The sequence below is a fragment of the Vicia villosa genome, linkage group LG2, assembly GCF_029867415.1.
Source record: "Vicia villosa cultivar HV-30 ecotype Madison, WI linkage group LG2, Vvil1.0, whole genome shotgun sequence".
Taxonomy (NCBI): Eukaryota; Viridiplantae; Streptophyta; class Magnoliopsida; order Fabales; family Fabaceae; genus Vicia; species Vicia villosa.
In genome coordinates, this window is record NC_081181.1 from 12,683,810 (window position 1) to 12,694,337 (window position 10,528).

Below are 10,528 nucleotides of genomic sequence, written 5' to 3' on the forward strand. Positions count from 1 at the left end.
GGAGTGTGTGTAACTCTCTTCTTTAGTCTCGGACAAGCTTATTTTCTAATATAAAGGATTTCTCAGTTATATTGTCGTGCAAAATTATGTATTTCCGATGTTAATAACAACTGCAGTAGGAGGGGGGAAATTTTAGTAGAAACCAAAGAAGAACTACAGATAGTTTCTAGAGAATAATTGTTATATATATATATATATATATATATATATATATATATATATATATATATATATATATATATATATATATATATATATATATATTAATTTGCATATAACAAATTTTACACTTATAAAATATAATTTGAATAAGATAAATGGGAACTTTGGTTGCTATAGACGGTGTGAATAATATAAACATGAAAGCATTTTTGTGGCACTGAAGACTTAGTCATATTAGTGAAAAGGAGATGAATGTTTTGGTCCAAAAGGATGTCCTTTCAGGATTAAAGAATTCAGATCTGGAGAAGTGTTCTCATTGCATGACTGGTAAACAATGAAGTTCCAGACAAAATTTGGTTTGGAAAGAATGTCAAGTATGATCATTTAAGAGTTTGTGGTTGTAATGCCTTTTGCATATTCTAAAGGATTAGAGATCCAAGTTGGATGCAAAATCAAAACTATGTATCTTCATTGATTATGGATAAGATGATTTTGGTTACATGTTGTATGATCTTGTAGGGAAGAAGCTTATCTGAAGTCGAGACATAGTATCCATGGAAAAATAAACTATTGAACACATTCATAAGGTAGAGAATATTAAACCCAAGAAAGATATTAGTTTGTCAAATATTAATCCAGTTCTTTTACCTAGTCATAATCTAAATGTTATTGATGGTGATGATCAGAATGGTGAGCCATATGATTATGTTAATGATCAAAAAATCATAGATGAGGTAAATATTCCAACTAATGATGATGAAGGGGGAAATGATATGTCACAGAATGAGAATCTTGGTGAAGCTCCAGAATCATTTGAAGTTCAACTTCGGAGGTCAAACAGGCAAAATCAACCTTCTACAAGGTATAATTCTGATAAGTATGTGACATTCTCCGATGAGGGTGAACCTGAGTGTTTTCAAGAGGCCATGGAAAGTGATGAAAATCAAAAATGGTTGAATGCAATGCATGATGAGATGAAATCATTGAATAATAATCACACTTGTGATTTGGTGAAGTTACCTAAAGACAATATTCCTAAATATTACAATGTGACTATATATCTAATAAAACTTGTAATCAGATTTGAATGAAGTAGTTGAGAACTTTATTTATACAATTTTGTTATGGTATATCCTTGTTAGGCGAGGTCTTTGACCCGCCTAGTGAATTTTGCTTTGCTTCTTCATTAAGTAAGGTTTTAACTTATGAACTTGTCCCACTTGTACTTGGATGCCATATTTAGCTTGGCGATCCTTTTTGACCCATCAAACGCGAAAACCCTTCTTTATTCCCTAAGTGACTTAACCCAGGCCTTTTGAATCACATTTGCTTGTTTGGCGAGCTTGTCACCTCATCTGGAGAGAGGTTTTACTCCATTCTTAAATAACTTGGCCTTGAAGGAGCCTTTAACCGCATATGTTTTCCTAACAAGCTTATCTTTTTCACCTAGCGAGATAGAGTCATCATGGTTTCGCATTTTGCTTTGTCTCTGGCTAGGCGAGCTTTTGGGATTTCATAGTGAGCCTTCTGCTATCAATGAACATTTTTGTGTGATTTCCTTGCGTGGTTTTACCTATATTCATGAATTTCACAGTTAAAATATTCACACATGTGTTTTATCTTATTTTTATGATAAATTGTGGAAGTTTTTCAATCGATTTCTTGTATATTAAGTTAATATGTGCTTATGATAATTAGGTAACTTTGGCAATTATCAATGGCATGTTTACATACACACATGAATCAATCTTCATAGTTCTACTCATTTATGTAAATAATCTTATTGTGACTAGAAATTCAAAATCATGTGCAAAGTTCGAACATTATCTCAACGGGAGTTTTCACATGAATGACATGGAAGGGCTTGAGTAGTTTATCAGTTTATAATAGTTCATTGGTCCCTCTAGATTGTGCATGTGTCAAAGAAGGTATACCTTCAACTTCCTAAACGAATGTGTGATGCTAGATTGCAAACCTTCGTCTTTGCCATTTACACTAAATCATAAAGTATCATCGGATTCAAGTCCTTTATATGAGAATTTGTCACAATAACACGAGTTGCGGGATGACTCGGGATGACTCGTTTACCTTACAATCATTAGGCCAAAGTTGGCATACTCGAAGCATGTTCTCATCTAGTTATGTTGGGTGCAAGTGTGAGTGATTAAAATCCTACATTTCCCATTAATGGATGGAATGTTGAAATTATAAGAGAGATAACTCATTCTCCTACCATCTTAAGGTTTTGGGTTGAGATGTGGCGTCCCCCTCTCTTGTGGTCCTGGAGCATTGGTCCCACTGGTGCTCCTGACTTTTTCGTACTCCCCAAGGGTTTTGGGTTGAGATGTGATCTCTCTCTCTTGTGGGCCTGAAGCATTGGTTTTGTTGGTGCTTCTGAATCTCCCTGACTCCCCAACAATGGTATTAGAGACGTGGTTTGGCTTAGTAGGGGAGCGAGAGCTAGATCTGGTGTTGGATTCTATTATAGGATTTGGGGGACTCATACTTTTGAGAGAGAATGTTAGGTGCAAGACTGAGTGACTAAAAGTCACACATTTCCTATGAATGGTGGAATGTCCCACATCTCAACCCAAAATCTTAAGGTTTTGGGTTGAGATGTGGCGTCTCCCTCTTTTGTGGTCCTGGAGCATTGGTCATGTTGGTGTTTCTAACTCTCTCGGACTCTCATGCTTCTAACGCCAGTTGTTGGGAAAAAACAAAGCATAGAGAAAAATTAGGAACACAGTCACAACACAAGAATATAACGTGGAAACTCAAAAACTAGAGAAAAATCATAGTCACTGTCAACAAACAACCAAAGAATAACACTATGTGAAAATTGTTACAACACATAATATATCCTTAACTAAGTCAGGCCCACAGTACACTCACACCCTTCAAAACAAATATTTAACTACATCTCACAACACTCTAATACAAGAGCATAAGAGAACAAAGAAAGTCAAATACAAGCTTAAAGTGCTTGATGCATCTTATAAAGAAAAACTTGAATCCTATATATAGCATTGAATTCTCTCTTTCATCACTAATCTAAGCGACGTGGGACTCTGAAGAAATTTATTTCTATATATAGCTTTGGACTCCATCTTACTTCACAAAACTAAGGAATGTGAGACTTCTTCAACATATATATTTTAAACCAACCCTGACAATCTTCACCTTGATTGAAAATAATACATTAACTTTTATTGTATTCACCTACAATTATCCTCCACCGTAAAGAGTATCAACATGTATATTTTCAACAAAACTCAACAATTCCCATCTTTATTGAAAATAATACATCAAATTTCATTGTCTTCACCGACTATAATACTCCACCATAAATAGTATAGTCACTTGAAGCTACATCATTCTAAGAATTTTTACATTGTCTTCACCGACAATTATAGTTTTAAAAACTATCATACTCTCTCGTGAAAATATATTTTACTTGAAGATAAACCACTTCAAGAATTTCACATTGTCATCACCGACAATCATATACTTTATCATGAAGAATAAATTTCACTTGAAGTTAAATCACTCCAAGAATTTCACATGTCAAAAACTATGTTGAAAACTTATAGTGTAACTTCCTTGTTGGTATGAAGCTCTTTAACCACCGACGTGATCTTGCACCTTGTGTAATCTTGATTATATCAATACATCTCTGACTCGAACTTTCCACAAGTCAAAAACATTTCTTCCATCAATTTTATGCACAATGGAACTTGGGACTGCAACTCAGCAACTCTTTCAGAACACCACCCTTCTTTTGTGATGTGAAAGATCTGACAAAGCTGTAACCACATAGTATACTAAGAACTTTTATCCCTGTATGGAATCAAAAGCTCTAATATCAGTTGTTAGAAATAAATAGAGCATTGAGAAAAAAGAGGAACACAATCACAACACAAAAATATAACGTGGAAACTCCAAAACCAGAGAAAATCATAGTCGTTGTCAACAGATAATCAAAGAATAATACTGTGTCAAAATTGTTACATCATGTAATATATCTATAACTAACTCACACCCCCAGTACACCCACACCCTCTAAAACAAATATTTAACTACATTTCACAACACTCTAATACAAGATCGTTGGAGAATAAAGAAAGCTAAATATAAGCTTAAAGTGCTTTTAATTGGTGCATCTTGTAAGGAAAAACTTGAATCTTATATACAGTTTTGAATTTACTCTTCCATCACTAAACTAAGCAATGTGGGACTCAGAAAAAATTTATTCATATATAGCCTTGGACTCCATCTTCCTTCACAAAACTAAGTGACGTGGGACTTTTTCAACATGTATATTTTTAACCAACCCCGATAAATTCATGTAGGAACTTCACCAAGGGTATTGGGACACAACAATTCTTGTATTGAGATACTTAAATCAACACTAGTGTAAGACATTATCATTCACAAGGACAATGATCTCAAGCTAGTTACATATTGTGATCAGTGGCGGATTCAGAGGTGGCTAAGGAAGGCCACGACCACCGTATTGTTCTATTTTTAAAGTAAAGTTCATATCCTGATACAATTGCCATTTGATATTACTAGCTGAAAAATGTTCATTAAATTTACACAAGTGGTAAATTAAAAGTATTAGTAAACATTATGATGTATTATCAGTCCTAATTAAGTATCGTGGTCCTACACCATACATACACTCACACTCAGCTATCTAACTTTATATCTATGTTTGACTCTATAAGTTAGAACCCCACTCCACCCATCAAAACTAAATATTATCAAGGTTCTTAATTATTTAACTTAATTAATTAATTATTATGTTACATTATTTTTTCAAGTTCGCCTTAATATTTTACACATATTTGAGAAGAAATATAAAAAATAGTAAAATAAAAAATAATTTTCCTTTAGGTCTCAAATTCATCTCAAATTCTGTATACACAATGAAATTCTGTCTAAAACTTGTCTCATAATTTTACACTAATTTGAGACAGAATTCCCAAACAAAAAAAAAAAGTTAAAAATTATGTATTTTCTCTGATATTTATCTATAATTGAAATTTGTCTCAAACTCATTTCAATATATCACATGAATTTACAATAAAATTTTCAAAATATAGTAAAATGAACAACAATTATATGATTACTCTCAATTCGTCTTAAAATCTCTAAATAATTGAAATCCATCTAAAAACATAAGGGTCTGTTTGATAAAAATAACGGTTGGCTGATAAGCTAGCTGATAGCTTATAGATGATGATTGATGACTGATAGCTTAGCTTATAGCTGATGGTTGAGACTTATAGTTGATAAACTAATTAAAGTGTTTGATAAAATTAGCGGTTCAACTGACTTATAAATATAAAATGACATAAAAGATATTGAATACATAATTATTTTATTTTAAATTAAAATAAATTATAAGCTAAAACGCTATTTGAAATAGCATCTTATAAATAAGCTATAAGCTAGCAAAATAAGCTATAAACTCATGATAAAAATACGGTTACCAAACAATTTTAAATTGTCATATGAGCTTATAAGTTATAAGTTATATGAGCTTATAAGTTATAAGCTATATGAGCTTATAAGTTATATGAGCTTATAAGCTATAAGCTATAAGCTTAAAATTGTGTCTTCCAAAGAAAGCCTAATATCATTTAAGAAGAAATTTATTTCGTCCCAAATTTCTATTTAAAAATGACAATATTTTAATAATGTGACAACTACATACAATACTATTTATTCCGTCTCTTTATCCTATTTGTTTAGTAAGTTTATTTTTTAAAATATTTTTAATTTAAATATTAAAATTATATATTTTATAAATTTAAAATATTTATTTTAGTGTTGAAATTATGCATTTTTATTCTTGAGAGTTATTATCTTAATGAATTGCATTACAATTGTTGCGAATATATAGTTACGTTTTGTGAATATTTTATTAAATTTAATTAAAATTTAAATGTTTTATATATTATTATTTTATTTATTTATAACTTTTAATTTATCTTAACGGTCATACAAAAAATTTTGTTCTAACTCCGCTACTGATTATGATTATTATAAATTCTAGAAAATACAATCAGTTAGACTAAGTTAATTTTTTTTTAAAAAAATAGTGAAATTATTAATAAATCAATGCAATTTTGGATCATTAATTAGGACATGTTTGTTTTAGCTTTAATTTTTTTTTTGTATTTATAAAAATTATTTTATAAATAAAAGTTTTTAGAATTAGTAAAAGTTTTTTCTAAATTTGTTTCTAGTAAAATAAAATTTTAATTTTGATATTCTATAACATAAAAATATATTACCGAATATCAAAACATATTTTTATGAACAGTTATTTGAAATAACTTTAAAACTAAGTGATATTTTAAAACTTTAATATCTAAAAAAAATTCAATAAAATGATAAAATACCTAAAACAATGTCTTAAGAAGAACTATTTAAACTGGATTTTTATGGGAAAATACCATTTTTCGTCCTTTAACTTTGCCTTGGGGTCCATTATGGTCCATTAACTTTTAAAAAGACCATTTTAATCCTTTAACTCTGTAAACTGGACCACATTAGTCCTTTCCGTCCATTCTGTTAGTCAAAGTCAATTCATAACACCATGTGGCACTGACATGGAATTCCATGTGGCTTAACGACGGAAAAATCTCTCACTTAAGTATTTTCTGGATTTTGACTTGTGATCTTCATCTTCTTTCCCAATTTCGCCAAATCCAAATCGGATTAAACCCTAATCTGGGGCCTGGAAATCAGCGAAAGAAAATAAACATGTAACCCAAGATCAGAATCAAATAATTGCAAAGCCCAAATACAGATTTCAGAAAACCCAACTGCAGAACACAAAATCGAAACCCTAAAGTTTCATCATCATCTTCCTCATCTACACAAACTTTCTAGAAACAATGAGAAGAAAGAAAAAGAACATGGTTCATGTTCAGTAAACCATATACAACACAAACACAATAAAACCCCAAAATCACCATCATTTTCCTTCATAAAAACCCTTCAGAAAACGTTTTGTGAGAGGAAGAGAGATTAAAGAAAGAACTGTAAAAATCAGAAGGGTCTCACCTGTTTCTGTATATTCTGAATCGCAACAGTAGCATCATCATCAGCTCAAATCGGTTCAACGATCCACAACAACAACAATATCGTTCATCACCACCATCAAGAACGTTCAACACCCGTTTTTGCAGATTTGATATTGTGGATTTGATATTGTGCGTTTGAAAAATCTCTCACTTAAGTATTTTTTGGATTTTGACTTATGATCTTCATCTTCTTTCCCAATTTCGCCAAATCCAAATTAGATCAAACCCTAATCCGGGGTCTGGAAATCAGCGAAAGAAAATAAACATGTAACTTAAGATCAGAATCAAATAATTGCAAAGCCCAAATACAGATTTCAGAAAACCCAGTCGCAGAATACAAAACCGAAACCCTAAAGTTTCATCATCATCTTCCTCATTTACACAAACTTTCCAGAAACAATGAGGAGAAATAAAAAGCACACGGTTCATGTTCAGTAAACCATATACAACACAAACACAATAAAACCCAAAATCACCATCATTTTCCTTCATAAAAACCCTTCAGAAATCGTTTTGTGAGAGGAAGAGAGATTAAAGAAAGAACTGTAATAATCGGAAGGGTCTCACTCGTTTCTGTATATTCTGAATCGCAACAGTAGCATCATCATTAGCTTAAATCGGTTCAACGATCCACAACAGCAACAATATCGTTCATCACCACCATCAAGAACGTTCAACATCCGTTTTTGTAGATTTGATATTGTGGGTTTGAAGAATATAGTGGGTTGTTGTATGGGTTAATATGCTATATTGTGGTTGCAGTAAAACATGTTCCCCTTTCAATTGTTGCTTATTCACGCTTATTTTGGCCAAAATTTGGATATTAGGATTCGAAGTTATTAAACTGATTTATGAGTTTAGTTTGATTTTTAATGATTTTGAGATGGAAGCTAGGTTGAGGGCATGATTTCGAAGCTTTTTAATGTTGAGAAGTTGTTAAAAAATGGACCTGAGTTAAAACTCTTAAGGCTCTTCCATGGAGGTTGTGAGAAAATTTTCAAAACCCATTATAGATGATTTGAGTCAGTACCCTCACGAATGGGTACTGTCATATGAATGGGTATTGTTCAAATTTGTTGTTTTTTAATAGAAAAATACCCATAAGCATCAACACTTAACTTTAAAAATTATGGGAATGGAAAAGAAAAGGAGTTAGGTGGAGATAATGGTTTTTCTGGAAAGATAAAATGATTGAATATTTGGAGAAGAACAATTCTTCTAAAATTGTTTTAATTTATATTTTTAATTTAATTTGGTAATGAATTTTGAAGGAGATGAAGAATATATTTACATCCAAAAATTCTCATTTAGTGTCCGATTTTTTGTCACTATATTGGTCACAAAAATTGAATTTTACATGTCACATGCCACATCGGCAAAAGTTAACGCCGTTATTGATATTTGGACGGAAAGGACATACGTGCTATGTTTTTAACACTTAAGGGATTGATTTGAACTTTTAAAAAATTAAGGGGCCATAATGGACCTCGAGGCAAAGTTAAGAGACGAAAAAAGTTATTTTCCCAATTTTTATTTAAAGTTTTTATGAAAAGTTTATTTGCAAATTTTTTAAGCAATGGAATTCTATAAAAACAATTTTTTGAAATAGAGTCATCATGGTTTCGCATTTTGCTTTGTCTCTGGCTAGGCGAGCTTTTGGGATTTCATAGTGAGCCTTCTGCTATCAATGAACATTTTTGTGTGATTTCCTTGCGTGGTTTTACCTATATTCATGAATTTCACAGTTAAAATATTCACACATGTGTTTTATCTTATTTTTATGATAAATTGTGGAAGTTTTTCAATCGATTTCTTGTATATTAAGTTAATATGTGCTTATGATAATTAGGTAACTTTGGCAATTATCAATGGCATGTTTACATACACACATGAATCAATCTTCATAGTTCTACTCATTTATGTAAATAATCTTATTGTGACTAGAAATTCAAAATCATGTGCAAAGTTCGAACATTATCTCAACGGGAGTTTTCACATGAATGACATGGAAGGGCTTGAGTAGTTTATCAGTTTATAATAGTTCATTGGTCCCTCTAGATTGTGCATGTGTCAAAGAAGGTATACCTTCAACTTCCTAAACGAATGTGTGATGCTAGATTGCAAACCTTCGTCTTTGCCATTTACACTAAATCATAAAGTATCATCGGATTCAAGTCCTTTATATGAGAATTTGTCACAATAACACGAGTTGCGGGATGACTCGGGATGACTCGTTTACCTTACAATCATTAGGCCAAAGTTGGCATACTCGAAGCATGTTCTCATCTAGTTATGTTGGGTGCAAGTGTGAGTGATTAAAATCCTACATTTCCCATTAATGGATGGAATGTTGAAATTATAAGAGAGATAACTCATTCTCCTACCATCTTAAGGTTTTGGGTTGAGATGTGGTGTCCCCCTCTCTTGTGGTCCTGGAGCATTGGTCCCACTGGTGCTCCTGACTTTTTCGTACTCCCCAAGGGTTTTGGGTTGAGATGTGATCTCTCTCTCTCTTGTGGGCCTGAAGCATTGGTTTTGTTGGTGCTTCTGAATCTCCCTGACTCCCCAACAATGGTATTAGAGACGTGGTTTGGCTTAGTAGGGGAGCGAGAGCTAGATCTGGTGTTGGATTCTGTTATAGGATTTGGGGGACTCATACTTTTGAGAGAGAATGTTAGGTGCAAGACTGAGTGACTAAAAGTCACACATTTCTTATGAATGGTGGAATGTCCCACATCTCAACCCAAAATCTTAAGGTTTTGGGTTGAGATGTGGCGTCTCCCTCTTTTGTGGTCCTGGAGCATTGGTCATGTTGGTGTTTCTAACTCTCTCGGACTCTCATGCTTCTAACGCCAGTTGTTGGGAAAAAACAAAGCATAGAGAAAAATTAGGAACACAGTCACAACACAAGAATATAACGTGGAAACTCAAAAACTAGAGAAAAATCATAGTCACTGTCAACAAACAACCAAAGAATAACACTATGTGAAAATTGTTACAACACATAATATATCCTTAACTAAGTCAGGCCCACAGTACACTCACACCCTTCAAAACAAATATTTAACTACATCTCACAACACTCTAATACAAGAGCATAAGAGAACAAAGAAAGTCAAATACAAGCTTAAAGTGCTTGATGCATCTTATAAAGAAAAACTTGAATCCTATATATAGCATTGAATTCTCTCTTTTATCACTAATCTAAGCGACGTGGGACTCTGAAGAAATTTATTTCTATATATAGCTTTGGACTCCATCTTACTTCA